The following is an 18,276-nucleotide window of genomic DNA, read 5'->3' as shown; positions in this document are numbered from 1 at the left end:
GAATGGAGTGAAATCCAGCTGGAGACCAGTCACTAGTGGAGTTCCCCAGGGCTCAGTACTAGGGCCAGTCCTCTTCAATATCTTTCTCGATGATCTGGATGAGGAGATCGAGTGCACCCTCAGTAAGTTTGCAGATGACACCAAGTTAGGTGCATGTGTCGATCTGCTTGAGGGTAGGAAGGCTCTGCAGGAGGATCTGGATAGGCTGGGCCGATGGGCCACCTGTATGAAGTTCAACAAGGCCAAGTGCTGGGTCCTGCACCTGAGGCACAACAACCCCAAGCAGCGCTACAGGCTGGGAGATGAGTGGTTAGTAAGCTGCCTGGCCGAGAAGGACCTGGGAGTACTGGTTGATAGTCGTCTGAATATGAGCCAGCAGTGTGCTCAGGTGGCCAAGAAGGCCAACAGCATCCTGGCTTGTATAAGAAACAGTGTGGCCAGCAGGACTAGGGAAGTGATTGTCCCCCTGTACACGGCTCTGGTGAGGCCGCACCTCGAGTACTGTGTTCAGTTTTGGTCCCCTCACTACAAGAAGGACATCGAAGTGCTCGAGAGAGTCCAGAGAAGGGCAACGAAGCTGGTGAGGGGTCTGGAGAACAAGTCTTATGAGGAGCTGCTGAGGGAGCTGGGATTGTTCAGCCTGGAGAAGAGGAGGCTCAGGAGCGACCTTATTGCTCTCTATAGGTACCTTAAAGGAGGCTGTAGTGAGGCGGGGGTTGGTTTATTCTCCCACGTGCCTGGTGACAGGATGAGGGGGAATGGGCTAAAGTTGCGCCAGGGGAGGTTTAGGTTGGATATTAGGAAGAACTTCTTTACTGAAAGGGTTGTTAGGCATTGGAATGGGCTGCCCAGGGAAGTGGTTCAGGCACCATCCCTGGAGGTCTTTAAGAGATGTTTAGATGTAGAGCTTAGTGGTATGGTTTAGTGGAGGACTTGTTTGTGTTCAGCGGTCAGAGGTTGGACTAGGTGATCTTGGAGGTCTCTTCCAACCTAGATGATTCTGTGATTCTGTGATTCTGTGATCTGCAGCTTCATAAACTGTTGATCAGGTTATGAAATACCACAGTCATCGTGAAGCTTGGGTTAATGTTAAGAATTTTTGTCATTAGATCTCAGCCAAGAAAAAGGTATGGTATGATTCATCAGGAAGATTAGGATGTCTGGGGTCATGTACAGGAAAGTTTTCTTTTTCTTTTGGGATAATGATCAGTGTGAGGTCAGGTTGCTGCAGGTTCTCAAAGTCAGTTTCTATGTGCTTTTTCCTGAAAATAGTTTATTGCAACTTCAAAGCAAATTAAAGTTCTTTGTTTCTACAAAAGAGAGAGGTCAATCTGTCTAGGACTCCTAAAATGCAACTGTCTCCTTATTACTGTTTCAGTGCTTGTGTTCAATGTCTAAATGAAACCAGGATGAAAAAAAAAAAAAAAAAAGAGAGAGAGAGAGAGAGAGAGAGAAAGCCAGACAATCTTCTCTAGCTCCTGGAAAATAGAAAAAAATGTACTAATAAAAAGAACCTTCTGGCAACAGAGTTATACAGTTATACACAGAATACATTCATCAATGTTACACAAACTGAATGAGACTGTTAAAAGGGGCAACACTGTATGAATAAACATAAGTGTTTCTACTTGGCATTAGTTCATTAGTCTGTCACAAAGATATGATATATTACTCAGTAACTCTTTAGTAACAACATAAGATGGACAACAGGTTTCTGTTATAAATGTTGGAAAGATGAGGCAGGGAAAAATGGGAATACGTTGATTAGCAAAACTGAAAGCTGGTCACATCTGGAAGCTTAGCAAAGTAAGACTGTAACTGTGTCTTATCATTTATTTCACTATGCTCTTCCGGATGTCACACAGAGAAGAAAAATTTGTGAAGGGCCTCTATTAGTGAAAAAAGCACATAAGTGAAATTTCATTTATACCTTGGGTTGTCAGTAGCTTGATGTAAAATTCAAACAATGCAAGACCATTGCAATGTATGACAGTAAAGGTCTTTTCTCAGAAACCTGAGGATCCTTTGAAAACATTGGTTTAAGCTGTCCTATCATCACAAACTTTGCTTTTCAGTATTTCTGTATGATGACTATGCGAATGTAGGTCAAGCTAGGTCAAGGGAACATCAATAGCTTTGTTCTAGGAAACAAGGGCTGGTGTTTAGCATTTCTGAATAGTCAGTAGCACTCCTAGGGGATAATTTTTCCTTGGGCATGTGGTCCAAGCCAATGTCTGAACATGCCATTAAAGATGCTTATCATTTTTCATATAAAATATTAAACTGAGTCCATGTCGATGCTTTTCTATGAATGTGCTATTTTATTTCAACACTGACAGGTTCAAAAAGTTATATTCTCTCTATGTGCAATTCTGGGATTCTGGTTTAGAATCTCGAAACAGAATAGTTCTAAATATCCTTTATTTATTTTTCCCCCCCCCACAGAATTGATGAAATATGAGGCACAAGTGTCAACACTCCTCTCTCTTTTCCAAATTCAGACACTGTTTTTCACACACTTTCAAAGGATGTGAAGCTTCATATACCAGAAGAAGTATCACTGGTTAATTACAAGAAGTGGAAGGATGATTACATGGTGGAAGCAGGATGCTTTTGATGTTTTATGATTCAGTGTCCCACATCACCTGTTTGACTGACTTGATTTCCTTTTAAGATAAGATCACCCAACTAGTTGATCGAGGGAAACCAGCTGATGTAATCTTTTTGGATTTCAGTAAAGCTTTCAACACAGTTTCCGATAGGATCCTACTGGACAAAATATCCAGCATACAGCTAGAAAAAAACATCATACAATGGGTGAACAATTGGCTGATAGGCAGGGCTCAAAGGACTCAAAAGGTAAATGGGGCCACATCAGGCTGGTGGCCAGTCACCAGTGAGGTCCCCCAAGGCTCCATTTTAGGGCTGGTTCTCTTCAATGTTTATATGAACGATTTAGATGTAGGACTAGAAGGTGTTTTGAGTAAATTTGCTGATGATACTAAACTGGGAGGAGTTGTTGACTCTGTTGAGGGTGGAAAGCCCTTGAAGAGACATCTGGACACATTGGTGAGCTGGGCAATCACCAGCCGCATGAAGTTTAACAAGAGCAAGTGCCAGGTCCTGCACCTGGGACGGGGCAACCCTGGCTGGGTTGTACAGACTGGGCAACGAGACACTGGACAGCAGCCCCACAGAGAGGGATCTGGGTGTTTTGGTTGATAGAAAGCTGAATATGAGCCAGCAGTGTGCCCTGGCAGCCAGGAGGGCCAGCTGTACCCTGGGGTGCATCAAGCACGGCATTGCTAGTAGGTCGAGGGAAGTGATTGTCCCGCTCTACTCTGCGCTGGTGCAGCCTCACCTTGAGTACCGTGTGCAGTTCTGGGCACCACAGTACAAAAAGGACGTTAAACTGTTGGAGAGTTTCCAGAGGAGGGCTACAAAGATGGTGAAGGGCCTAGAGGGTAAGACGTATGAGGAGCAGCTGAGGTCACTTTGCCTGTTCTGCCTGGAAAAGAGGAGGGTGAGGGGAGCAGCTGAGGTCAATAGGCCTGTTCAGCCTGGAAAAAAGGAGACTGAGGGGAGACCTCATTGTGGTCTACAGCTTCCTCAGGAGGGGGAGTGGAGGAGCAGGCGCCGATCTACTCTCTTTAGTAACCAGCGATAGGACCCAAGAGAATGGTGTCAAGCTGCGACAGGGGAGGTTCAGGTCGGATATCAAGAAGAGGTTCTTCACCGAGATGGTTGTTGCACACTGGAACAAGCTCCCCAGGGATGTAGTCATGCCACCAAGCCTGTCAGAGTTTAAGCAGCTTTTGGACTATGCTCTCAGTCATATGGTCTGAATTTTTGGGTAGAGCTGTGTGGAGCCAGGAGCTGGACTTGATGATCCTTGTGGGTCCCTTCCAACTTGGGATATTCTATGACTCTATGATATCATATTTAGATAAGATCAACAAATAACAGATCTTGAAACCCTACGCACAGAAAAAGAATGGATTATAAACAGGGACATAGAAGCTATTTTAATGAAACAGACTTATAGTCTGGCAATAAACTGCACCTGATGAATTGGATGAAAGTCAAAAGAAAAAGAGAAAAAAAATGAGAGGACATAAATCTAATGTCATCATTTTTGCAATAACATCTTAAATTTTTTCTGTCATTGAATAGTTGTACTTAAAAGGCTATCATATATCTTGAACTTCAATAATTAACTTTTTCTTTTTTTTGTGATTCCAGGAAAAAATGATTTAAGTAGGTTTGTGTCTTGAGACAGAGCTGACAATGTTCGCATCTGAGGAACAGTGCAATATGTTAGAATTCTAAACTTGGTTAACATTCTTGTAGAAAACCTTGTGCTTTAATGTGCTGCAAATATTGCCCAGGGGTCATGTCCCACAGGAGGAGACTCTGATCAGTGCTGCACTATAACACTTGAGCTATCTGATATTTATACTAGTTTAGCAAGGGCAGTTATACTATTTACTGTGTATTTACTGTGTGTGTGGCACTGTGTAATTACCTGAGGCCAAAACATGAGACAAATTTAATACATACAGCACCAGATATTTTGCAGCTCAAATAATTACAACTGATTTTTTTTTTAATCAAAAAAGGTTTTCTCTGCAATATTTCAAAATATTAAAGTATCCTGATCCTCATCTAGAAGTTCATTTAAAAAGGAAAGGCAAGCATACACAGAAGTTAGAAGCTAAGACTGGAATTTTAATAGGAATTCAGCACTACAGAGCTCTGCAGAGGACCCAGAAGAGTCATTGTGAGATGGCAGAGGAGAATACAAGCAAACACCTTTCACTAGTGGAAACCTTAACCACTGTCACAGAAGTCTTCCTACGCCTTTTCCTTCATAAACTCTTTAAATAGACTCCCTAATAAAATTCCAGAGAGTTATGCAATTCTAATGGAATAACTAAAGGTGAACCACTGTTCTTGTGGGGATGAGCTTAACAACAAAGCCTACTAAAAGACAAACTCTTGAGAAACACTTTCCTCCAGTTTGTGGATGTGGTTAAATTAACGGCAAATTTTTGAAAGACAAGTGGACTTAGATTTAATTAAGAATCCCATGAAGCACGGCAGAGCAGCAGTGTAGTGCACAGTGTGAAATATAATTGTTAAAGTAAAGTTTAGCGACTTAATTAGCCACACTCAAATGTTTAATTCAAATAAATGTTCATCTATTTTCTGTAAAGGGAGACATTTTGTTTCTTTTATTTACACAGTCCATGGTTTTCTATTTCCATTATTCTATACAGGTATGATATTGAACATATGGCAGCTTGGCTTTAGTTAGAAAATCTGGGGCGTGTGGGGTGTGTGTGTGGGATGGAGTTGAGAAAAAAAAAAAGATTCTAAATCTAACATGATTTCCAACTATAGCATAATGACCTTGAATGAGGTTTAAGACACATCCCAGAGCAAGCCATAATAATTAATCTGTGTGAGTGCATTCAGCACAAAGCAGACACATCTTGCAATTGTACTTCTCCTTCTTGCTTCTAGGCAGTAGTAAAATTACATTGACACAGGTCAGCACAGGGATAATCAATAGTATAGCCAGTGCTGTATACTGGCTCAGGTAGTCTGGGTATTGAGCAAATATGTTACTTTTGGCCAGAAAATAAGAATGTGAGGAGAAGGAAAAATTAAGATCTTAATTTATTGAATGAGAAATCAAAGATATCAATTCCACCTTTGAATTTTCAAAAATAATCAGATTTCTTTATTTATACCTGTATGTAACTGGGGGGGGTAGGGGGTGGGGGGGCATGCCTTCTGTTGAATTATAACCACTGTAATCAAATAGCACAAAGCAATACCCCCCTTTAAAGATGTTCTTCTAGATCAAATATTTTCCAACTATCCTGGAGAAGGATCATTCTTAAATGGATTTGAATTTGGAGAGTTTGTCTCAGACTGGTTACTGCATGTACATCTTTCCCACTTTACTTGCCCCTTAGCAAGTCCAGTGCATTTGCCTTCATCCCTTCCTTGTGGTCCTGTTCTTAACCTCTGCATGTAGATCATAATTCTCTTGCAACCTTCCTTTCCAGCAGAGAACAGAGACATGCCCTTTTCCTTTTGCATAGCCAGCAACTAAGGCAGTGGAGAACCACTAAAACACTCCTAGCCATAAACATTTGCATGATACAATGAGGACAGCATCCTGCAAAAGTCGGACAGATGAAGTTTATTGTCATAGCGTGATCTTATTGTGAAGCTCCCTCCTGTACCATTGTTAAATCACATAGGGATGTTACTAACTCCTGCACAAACATACGTGGCATTACTATAGAGTAATGTAAAATGCAAGTCTGAATCCCAGCTCTGGAATATAACCAGGACCTTACAACATGTTGCTAAGCAGATAAGACCTGCTGTAGATTACACTAGCCACTTCATCCTGATTCAGTTTTTCCGTCATCTTAACAGTTTTACCGACTTTCATTTTGTCACCACTGGTGCCTGTGTGATGCTACTTCATATCTGTGCTGCTCTGCATTCCACCATCTTTCAATTATATATCACCTCTTTTCCCCTCATTCAAATAACGTGATTCAGGTTGCACTCTGAACACCAAAATTATCCTTCTGTTGAGGGGAAAAAAGCATTTGAAATCTTTTCAAAACCATACTCCTGCTTTTCTCAGTTCAAAGACAGAATCGGCCTAGATATCTCTAAGTGTTGCTTCGTCTTGAAAACATGTCTTTATATAGACAACAGGGCTTTGAGTCCCTGTCTGCTACTTCTTATTTTACTCTAAAGCAAGACTGCATCAAAGACACTGAGGACTAGTGACAGGCAATGTAACCTGAGTCTTTCAAAACACTGATGCCAAAACAATGTCATGAGATTGACGATGACCAGCCTGCTATTCAATCTTTTGGACAGCAAATGTGTATGTTTTGAAAGGATCCTTCACAAGTTGCAAGCTTTCTTTCTCTTTCACTTTTCTCTCTCCTCCACCTTCCTAACAGCAAACCAAGCCCTCCATGATTCAGTCTTGCTGGAGATCAAGGGCTTTTTTTTTTTTTTTTTTTTTCCCCAGGAATATCTCACTATTCACCAAATTTTCAGCAATAAATATTTTGGTAAAACAAAATGCAAAACCTAGATCCACAACCAACCTGTCCTTCAAGTTGTAGCAGATTGAATCCAGAACTCTGCTAGACCTTTATGTTCTGAAAATTTGGTTGAATTCAGTTAAGCCTAAACTAGATTAAAACTCATTAGAGTCAGACATATTATCATACAATTTTCATTTCCTTAGGAGACAAAAAATGATTCATCATATACCCAGCTCTTTTGTTTTAAGTGAGTTCATGCCCGTTAATCGATGATACCAGATATCTGACATGAATTGTGAATGACATGCTTTGACTGAATAATGTTCATGCAAAGAGTATTCAGTCTAAACAAGACTGCTAATGGGCCATTCCTAAAGGATTAACACAGTTGTACTGAATTAGGCATATATTATTCAATATATTGATTTCAGAGCACTATATTAACTGAGAGAAGTGTGTGTATAAATGAAAACTCCTTGAAATACATTTCCTTTTAAGCTACAATGCATGTTTTATTTGAGTGGATTTCTAAAATATCTGAAAATAGACTGGAAAGTGACTAAATATTAAGTATCAATTTCCTTTGTATTATATGGGAAATATTGCTTTCTTAAAGAAAGAAAACTTGGCACCAGAAAACTAAACTCTATGCAGACTTGCAGTTCACATGTTTTAATTATGGAAGAAGGAGGATGGAACAAAAAAAGACGGACAACATACGGATGGAAGAGTGGCAATGTTTCAGAAGGAAGAGAAACACATTAAACGTTAGTAATATTTGTGGTTGTTCCACATATACTGGTAATTTTTTAGCCTGGTTTTCTAAGGAAATGGAATGTTTACAAATATTTGCTTGTCTGGATCTCATAGAACTCTTAACTTTTCTAGCTAATTTCATTCATGTTTGCCAGAAAGACAAACAACCCAAAAACGTTTTCAAATAATGAAAAGTTTATAAAAATATACTGCTTTGTAGTCTCAACACAGCATATGATCTGCACAATGCCATGGGAAGCCATAGATTTTTTTTTTTTTAACCTATCCTTACATTTGGGTCCTGACTCTTCAGATACCTGAAAGAAGCAGAAGTGCGTGTCTACCCAAGGTTAATGACATTGTAAGCCTTTTTCTGAAATAAGAATTTGTATCCATTTTTGCAGAGCTTTGTGCAGCGTCAGAGAAGTTAAAAATAAAGCTATGGTTCCCAGTTGGGAAAGCATTACTGCTATTCCAGTCAGTTGTAGACAAGTGAATTGTTTTGGAGGTGGGAGGGCTGTGTTTTAATTTTAATTGGAGTCATAAGCTTCCATCAATCCTGTATGGGGTGGCAGAAGCAACACCACTAGTCCTGAATAAGCTTTGCAAGCCTGGGCAGCGCTGGTAGCTGATTCAATCTTTTCCTATTGGTAGCCACCCAAATACCTGAGAGAAAAGAGATGGGAACAGCAATCACATTAAGTAGGGACTTGTTTGCAAAACATCACAAGTCAAGTCAAGTTTTGCCAAAACACTTTCATATTTTCCACAATCTATTCCTGCCAATTTTTGTTGGTCCCTGTGACAGTTAAATTGCAATTTGATTAATGACTCCATTCCAGTGCTTGGAGTATGTCTTATATTACTAACACACTACAGAAAAGCAGGTAATTAAACAAATACAGTAGAGCAGCGCAAGCGACTTTTTAAAGTTGTTAATGTCATAAAAATGTAACATGAATAAATATGACAGAATGAGGGGCTTCTAAAAATATCTCCATGCTATCCTTGATATTCTCCTTGAAGTTGATGGGTCCTTTCCTCTGCATTTTTCTTCCTCGTTAGAACAAGACGGCCAGGTCTTTGCTAAATTCACAAAGGAGCATGAAGTGTATGTTAAATGTTAATCTGGTCTAATTTATGAAGTAGGTTCTAAAAGTGGAACTTCATGTTCACCTTCAGGTTACTGGTCAGAAAGCACAGCAAAATCAGTTGAAACAACTTGTTTTAATTCGATTAGTCTTTCGCCCCTGTACCCGGGTTGGCAACTGATTTGCATGTCAGGACTGCTACGGACCTCCACCAGAGTCTCCTCTGGCTTTGCCCTGCCCAGGCACAGTTCACCGTCTTTCGGGTCCTAGCAACGTAAGGGCAATGAAGCTGGTGAGGGGTCTGGAGAACAAGTCTTATGAGGAGCTGCTGAGGGAGCTGGGATTGTTTGGCCTGAAGAAGAGGAGGCTCAGGGGCAACCTTATCACTCTCTACAGGTACCTTAAAGAAGGCTGTAGTAAGGTGGGGATTGGTCTATTCTCCCACGTGCCTGGTGACAGGATAAGGGGGAATGGGCTAAAGTTGCGCCAGGGGAGGTTTAGGTTGGATATTAGGAAGAACTTCTTTACTGAAAGGGTTGTTAGGCATTGGAATGAGCTGCCCAGGGAAATGGCTGAGTCACCATCCCTGGAGGTCTTTAAAAGATGTTTAGATGTAGCCCTTAGTGATATGGTTTAGTGGAGGACTTGTTCGTGTTAGGTCAGAGGTTGGACTAGGTGATCTTGGAGGTTTCTTCCAACCTAAATGATTCTGTGATTCTGTGAACTATGACTCATGAACATTATTCTTTGTGCCAAGTTGATAATTGAGACAGTTATTTTTCATGATATGCAACAGCAGCTGTGGGCTATAACACAGGGAAGCTGTCGTTGCATTGTTCATTATTTTCTAGTAAATGATTATTTTTATCCTTCACACCTGTCTTATATAAAATCTGATGGTGACAAAACAGCCTAAAAAAAAGGATACATATTCTGTCAGTCATACCTCTTTCCTTAAGAACATTTTAAAAATTATTTTAAAAAAGCGATATTTTAAAATTATGTCAAGATGCATATTGATATGAACAAAAAAAATCTTTCCTACATGTCAATTAAGTGGCTTTTGGATTGTGGGGTAAGTGGATTTGGATTGTCAGTTAAGTGGTGCAATTTCAAATGCAGAGAAGCATTTGTGATATGCAATGTTCATGATGTTACCTTGATACATAGCTTGCATTCATGTACCCATTGAAAACACAGCTCCAGAACCTTATCAAGAAAGCATTCAGAGCACATGGAAATAGAAGAAAGAAGGGATTTATGTGTCTTGTTTCACACCATGGAAATGAGATTAGAACCTCAAATTCTTGTCTTGCAGGAAGTAACTTTTTTAGATATATATATATTTAAAGGTATTCCAAAATTGTAACATCATGTTGCTGCTTTTGTTGTACTTGCATTTGGAGTGCTTACACTAAGGCATATTTGAACTTTCATCTGGACTTACATCTCTCTCCATTGGTTGGTATTAACTGTAAAAGGACCTGTGTTTTTATTTAAACTGCCTGAAATTATGCTGGAAAAATGTGGACCTTTGGTGTGTCTTGTAAGAAACACCCTGTACTGATGTCTTCTAAAATCTGACTTTTCTGACAATACCACAAAATAGGTGAAAAGGGAAGGCAGGTCTGAAGATCATCTAGTCCAACAGTCCTGCTGCAGCAGGATCAGCAAAAGCCCAGGACTGAATCCAGCTGGGTTTTGAATTTCACCATGGTGGAAGACTCCACAACCTCTCTGTCCAACCTGTGTCAGTGTTTGATCACCCTCACAGTAAAGAAATTTTATTTTTAAGTGGAATATCTTGTGTTTCATTTCTTGTTTTATGCTTCAGTTTAAACCCTAACACAAGTTGAACTAGTTGGCTAGCACAACAAATAAGTATGAGACTATATCTCCTGAAATATTCAGAAGGAAGTCATAAGTAAAGTGGACTATGAAGTTCATAATTATTTTATACAGACTGGAAAACATATTTATCTTGTCTACAGAAAATGGGCTACATACCATAACTTCAGAAAGTCTGGCATATATTTAATAGTGTAGATTCAGTTCACTCTGAAATTGTATCTGCATTCAGCCCTAACGTATATGCATTTTAATAGGGAGCGAACTGGAAAAAAAAATCCCTTCCAGAATTTGTTCTGAGTGGTTATCTCAGAATGATGAATAAAAATTAATATTATCATATAGAAGCAAAATTTATATTATTACACTAGATTTATTGCAGCTATATATCAGCAGAGTAATAGGCAGACAAAACCACTTTTGTTAATGTGGCAGTTACTATTATTATTGCTCATATGATGAAAAACAAACAAATAAAAAACCCCAAACAATTACTCCTCATCATTATTCACTCTGCTTGGGGGAAAGAAAAGTTGTTAGATAAAGATTTCTAGATGGCCCATGTTCCGATGGAAAAAATTTGAGCTTGGCAAAAGCTTGGAATAAGGTGTGCAAATCCCCTACTACAATATTTTATCAGTTCCCCTATAGCTGTTTTGCATTACAGTAAATCTTCTGCAGTGAAGCAGAACAATTCTTTGCTTTGGAGCTCTCTCTCTTGAAGGTATAATTCTTCAAAACTCCTTCAAATTATCTTTCGTTTGCTATCTTAATTGAAATACCTTAAACAGTTAGGGCTCCCCATAGCATGTCCTCTCTCTCCTCTAATCCCTGTGTCAAGTGATCTTTGTTTCCACATGCCCTTAAAAGTTAAGTTGTTGAGCATCCTTCATCTTTATATAAAGGAAATTACACTTCTCCAAGCAATACTTATTTCCTGTTACCAGACTTCAAAAAAGCAAGAAAGCTCTAATTAAAAAACCGTTTTACATTTCACATGGTTTAGATAACCATCAAAACTCACATAAATATCTATAACACTATAGTTTACATTTTTTCATTATACCAGTCCCTTTCAAAGAACATGAGTGACCCTCAGATAAGAAGATCAGTTCAAAATTTTAGTCCTTTTGAAGATAAGAGAATATGGCCATACAAAGTCCTTCTCGGATCTAATTTAATTAACAGTATCTGTCTTTAAATGAATATTTTACATCCTCTAACTTCAAATGCAGGTTCCTTAATTAAGAAAAACAAGTACCAATATCCATGCACAGTGACTATGAAAAACTTTTGTATATATTTTTCATACTTCTGCAACGTGAATATGCTGGTGTGGGTCCTTTGCAATCTTAATGTCACTTTGTTTCATCACTCTCATGTCCATTCTTACTACTGTTCACAAAAATAGTCTTTCCTAACTTTTTTTAGGGCTTTCATGTATGGTTATATCTGGTCAGCATTATTGTGGACAAGGTAGAGTGTAATGGTTCTGAAGTGTGTTTGTTGCTTTTTCATATCCCTACGAAACTTCACATATAGCTATGAAGATTAGTTCTTATAAGCCACGTGGCATCTAGCCCTTTCACCAAAGATAGTGCTGCTCTATTATGCGATACTATTTTTAATATGTATATGTCGTTTATTACATATTACACATATATCATTACATTACATATAAGCATGTTATAATACACATAATAATAATATAGGATTATAATATAATAATGTATTATAAAATAATTTTATTATAACATATGTAATTATATATAATATTACAGATAGAGAGATAAAAGTCATAAAAGTACACTTTCCAAAATGCTGTCTTCTTATATAGCAATAAACATCTACAGGTTACCACCCCCTCTAGAGTCAGTGATAATAATAGTCTCAAAGAGCTAAATTTGTAATTGTTTCACATATTTCTGTGACCAAATTCATGTGTCTTTTTTTACAGCAACAACCTGTATTTACTATGCTAGTAAGTTTTGGAAAATTCTAGTCTGCAGCTCATTAGAAACATCTTTGGATCAATGTTATCTAAAGAGTTCAGAACACTTGCCAGGTGATCAGACCTGAGGCAGATGCGTTCTGCAGCAGAGCAGGGAATCAAGGTGGGCAGGTGCTTTTCTGCATCGAGGCCTCTCGAGGCAGACGAGGGAGCCACCAGGCCCCAGCAGCCCTCATGAGGGAGGCTGAGGAGGCTTTGGCGGAGCCAAAAGTCCCCTCCCTGCTGTGAAAAGGCAGCCCATAAGGGAGCAAGAGTGACCAGGAGCGCGGCAAACAGGGTGGGTAAACAGGGCATGGCGCATCAGTCAGGCCGTGGCAGAGCAGTTTGCTCATGCAGGGCAACCGGGGAGGGCAGAGGATCCATCCCCACTGAGGAGACCGGCTCACCTGCTGGCTGCCTTCCAGACAGAAAATCCAGCCAGGCTGCATGCACTCACCAAAGCACTCGACAAAAAGACCGTGGCCACCCAGACCGAGTGCCTTCCCAAAGATGTGGCTGTTCAGGTCTCTGGATGCAGGGAGTGCCTGAGCCTGTTGCTGTCAAAGGAGGGTGGCAGAGATACTGCCTGCATGAGGTGCGATCTGGTCAGCCTGGTGGCAGAGCTCAAGGAGGGGGTGGAGAGATGAAGGACTGTCAGGGAGTGTGAGCAGGAGTTGGACTGCTGGAGCAGCTCCCTGCCATGCCTGAGAGAAAGGCACCAGGGCGACACACACCAAATAGTGATGGAACTCCTGCTCTGTCTCTGCCTCCCTGGAGCCTGGGAGTCTGCTGCCTCCCTGGGACCCAGGTCAGGGACATTACCAGGAAACTTCCTGGCCTTGTTCACCCCTCTGATTATTACTTCTTGGTGATCATTCAGTCTAGAAGTGATGAAATTGCTGAGAGAAGCCTGAAGGCTATCAAAAGGGACTTCAGGAGATTGGGGCAGTTACCAGATGGAGTGGGTGTCCAGTTGGTGTTTTCCTCTATCCCTTCAGTGGTGGGGAGGGATACTGAGCAGACCTGGAAGGCCCAGCTCATCAGTACATGGCTGAGAGGCTGGTGCTGTCACAGGAATTTTGTTGATTTTTGATCATGGGGAGTTGGCACCTGGCCTGATGGCTGCCAATGGGTCCCACCTGCCACAAAGGGGAAAATGGATTCTGGCCCAGGAGCTGGCAGGGCTCATTGAGAGGGCTTTAAACTAAGTACAAAGAGGGACGGGGGAAATGAGGCTTAATAGAGATGGGCCTGGGGGAGCAGTCCCAGGGTTGGGGGTGAGGACAATAGTGCAACTGAAGTGCATCTACACCAATGCATGCAGCATGTGCAACAAATAGGAGGAGCTGGAAGCCATTGTGCAGCAGGTGAACTATGACCTAGTCACCATCACTGAAATTTGGTGGGACCACTCCCATGACTGGAGTGCTGCAATGGATGTCTACAAGCTCTTCAGAAGGGACAGGCAACTCAGGAATGGAGGTGGTGTGGCTTTATGTCCGGTGGAAGAAGGGACAGGCAACTCAGGGAGAGTACAAGGAAGTTGCCAGCATATGCAGAGAAAAAATCAGGAAGGCCAAAGCCCAGAACGAGCTCAACCTGGCCACTATGATTAAGGATAACGAAAAAATATTTTTATAAATATATTAGCAGCAAGAGGAGGGCCAAGAAGAATCTCCATCCTTTCCTGGACGCAGAGGGGGAACATGACTACAGAGGATAAGAAAAGGCTGAGGTTCTTCATGCCTTTTTTACATCTGTCTTTACTAGCCAGAACACTTATCCTTGGGGTACTAAGCCTCCCAGCCTGGAAATCTGGGACAGGGAGCAGAAGAACCTCCCCCACAGTTTAGGTGGAAACAGTTAGAGACCTGCTGCTCCACCTGAACTGTCACAAGTCCATAGGGCCAAATGAGATCCACTCAGGGGTGTCAAGGGAGTTGCTGGATGTGATTGCTGGGCCACTTTCCATCATCTATCAGTGGTCATGGTCACCCAGAGAAGTCCCAGATGACTGGAGACTTCCTAATGTGATGCCCATCTATAAGAAGGGTCGTAAGGAGGATCCAGGAAATTAAAGGCCTGTCAGCCTGACCTCGATGCCAGGGAAGGTGATGGAACAGGTCATCTTGAATGCAATCAATGTATGCAGGACTACGGGGGGATCAGGCTCATTCAGCATGGGTTCATGAAAGGCAAGTCTTGCCTGACCAACCTCATCTCTTTCTATGACCAGGTGACCTGCTTTGGGGATGAAGGAAAGTCTGTGGATATAGTCTACCTAGACTCTGGCAAGGCCTTTGACACAGTCTCCCACAGTATTCTCCTGGAGAAGCTGGCAGCCCATGGCTTGGACAGGTATACTCTTTGCTGGTTTAAAAACTAGCTGGACAGTTGAGCCCAGAGAGTGGTGGTGAACAGAGTGAAATCCAGCTGGTGACCTGTCACCAGTGGTGTTCCCCAGGGGTTGGTGTTGAGGCCCATCCTTTTTAATATCTTTACTGATGATTTGTATGAGGGAACTGAGTGCACCCTCAGTAAGTTCGCAGACTTAGGTTGACAACACCAAGTTGGGGGGAAGTGTTGATCTGCCGGAGGGTAGAGAGGCTCTGCAGAGGGACCTGGACAGGATGGGTCGATGGGTAGAGGCCAATGGGATGAGGTTGAACATGGCTAAGAGCCGGGTCCTGCACTTTGACCACAACAACCCCATGCAGCAGTGCTACAGGCTTAGGGCAGAGTGGCTGGAAAGCTGTGCAGAGGAAAAGGATGTGGGGGTGCTGGTTGATGCTTGCCTGAACATGAGCCAGCAGTGAGCCCAGGTGGCCAAGAACGCCAATGGCATCCTGGTTTGTATCAGGAATAGGGTAGCCAGCAGGACCAGGGAGGTGATTGTCCCCCTGTACTCAGCTCTGGTGAAGCCGCATCTCGAGTACCGTGTTCAGTTTTGGGCCCCTCACTACAAGAAGAACATTGAGGCCCTGGAGCATGTCCAGAGAAGGGCTACGAAGCTGGTGAAGGGCCTGGAGCACAAGTCCTATGAGGAGCAGCTAAGGGAACTGGGGTCGTTTAGTCTGGAGAAGAGGAGGCTCAGGGGAGACATTATTGCTCTCTACAACTACCTGAAAAGAAGTCGTGGGGAGCTGGGGGTTGGCCTCTTCTCACATGTAACTAGTGATAGGACTAGAGGGAATGGCCTCAAGTTGTGTCAGGGGCAGTTTAGGTTGGAAATGAGGAGACATTTCTTCTCAGAAAGAATAGTCAGGCTTTGGAATGGGTTGCCCACAGATGTGGTGGAGTCACCATTCCTGGAGGTGTTCAAGGAAAGGTTGGATGTAGTGCTTAGGGACATGGTTTAGTGGATGATGTTGGTGACAGGGTGGTGGTTGGACCTGATGATTCCTGATGATTTTGGTGGTCTTTTCCAACCATCATGATTCTATGATTCTAAGACCAAATCTGCCAAAAAAAAAAAAAAAAAAGTTAGCTGAATTATTATACATACCTTGACAGTCTGGAGGAATGTGCTGAGAGGGACCTCATGGAATTCAACAAGAAAAGGGACAATACCCACCTCTGGGATGGACCTGTCCCCTGGTGCAGGCTGTTCTTGCCTGATGACAGAGCAGCTCTGCAGAAAGGCCCTGGTGAACACCTCATTAAAAATTAACCAGCAATGCCCCACAGAAGTGATGAAGTCTGGCACCATGCCAGGCTGTGCCCACAAGAGCACAGATAAAGGTAAATTATTATTACTTTTTACCTGGCACTCATTAGGCCATCACTGTATTACTGCGTAGAAATCCGTGGCCTGAAGTATAGATAAGGTTTCAAAAACAGGGAATGAGGTCTATGAGGCTACAGGGCTGTCAGGGCTGGAGCATTTGCCCTGGGAGGAAAAGCTTCCGGAGCAAGGCTTGGTCATTCTGGGGCACTGCAAGGTTATACCATCTCCATCCTTGGGGTTTTTCAGGGTCAACTAGGTCAAACCCTGAGCAACCTTGTCTGATCCCAGAGCTGCCCCTGTGGAGGTTGGACCAGAGACTTCCTGAGGTCCACTCCTGCCTTCATTATTTATGGTTAGATGATACAAAGAAATCCACATAGTCCAGCACCATGTTACAGGGAGACTCATGACAAATCTAGAACCAAAAAGGAGCAGCACAGTATCCATGACTTTTCCACATTTTAATGTAGATGTATCTCAGGTGTTGATACTTTCTCTGTGGTCTTTCTATTTCACTTCTATTGCTTAGACACTTAACTCCATGACTGTCTGAAGAAGATTGTGCTTTCTGTTGAAATGGTCATCTGTTGAGAGTTTTCTCCAGTGGAACATAGACTGCATAGGGAGGAATGAGACAACACAGGCAGCACTACCTACTCTCTGTTCTTTGGTTCAAATTGCTGTCGCAACTGACAGTCTTTTAACAGCTTGTTTCAGTGCAGGTCAACGCTAAGGAGGAAGTCATGATATTCAACTTCATCACTGGTTTCTCACCTTCATGTCCAGAGATGTAAAGATCTACGAATAGCTGGGAAACAACCTCTGGATGTCAGACTGATTAATTAGTGAAGTTTGCATTCACCACTGGATACCAAGTGACCTGTCAGATTAATTGCCACTCCCTCAAAAAGCTATTTCTCTTCCAGTGCCTCTTTCCAGAGTCCCTATGATGTGCCTCATGCAACATGGGGATCTCCCAAGAAGCAGTTTTAGGGATCATGGAAGAGGGAACATCCACTTTCTTTTTCTTTTAAAAACATGGGATGAAAAACAAATTCAATTTTTCTGAGTGTTTCAATTGATGGCCAGAAAAATGGAATCAGTTACTCATTAACAACATTGAAGTAATCTTTAACAAAGTAAAAGGCAGAGTTTCCCAGTTATGTGACCAAAGTTAGAAACTGCCATTGGTACAATGTTATGGTATGCAATAACAATGTCAATAACTTAATAAACAAGTTTAATTCTGAATATATGATTATTTCCAGTAATAACTTGGGTCTCATAGAATGGTTCAAATCTCGCCTTCTAAATAATTGTAAAAGTGGGAACCAAATCCTCTATTCCAGGTTTTATGCTAGGCCTTGTCAACATAAGACTGGACTCAAATGACAGCTTAATCATACGTTCTGGAAACAGTCTTGATTTCAGGCTCTCAGACTGCCTTTCTGACAGTATAGTGGTCACCAGAATTTGATTTAAATTATTGCAGATAGTAACCTGAAACGTACATAGTTCTGTCATGAGCTAAGTGTGTTTCTGCTCCCTTCCATGTTCTTTTTAAGGGTTTCTCCTTGCTACTAAAGCTCAATAGCTTCATCCATTTGTAGGCCACAGTGAAATTATAGTATCCCTTATCCCAGCCATATTTTATATTCCAGCCCTCTTTCAGTGTAATTCTGTACTTTTACATTGCATTCTTTTTCTTTTCTTTATGCCCATCTTTTTATTTTCTGTGGTGAATTTACTTTACTCTAATACTGCTTTTGCCTG

The sequence above is a fragment of the Cygnus atratus genome, chromosome 8, assembly GCF_013377495.2.
Source record: "Cygnus atratus isolate AKBS03 ecotype Queensland, Australia chromosome 8, CAtr_DNAZoo_HiC_assembly, whole genome shotgun sequence".
Taxonomy (NCBI): Eukaryota; Metazoa; Chordata; class Aves; order Anseriformes; family Anatidae; genus Cygnus; species Cygnus atratus.
The sequence above is the reverse complement of the archived record's forward strand: the minus strand, read 5'-3'. Positions refer to the sequence as shown.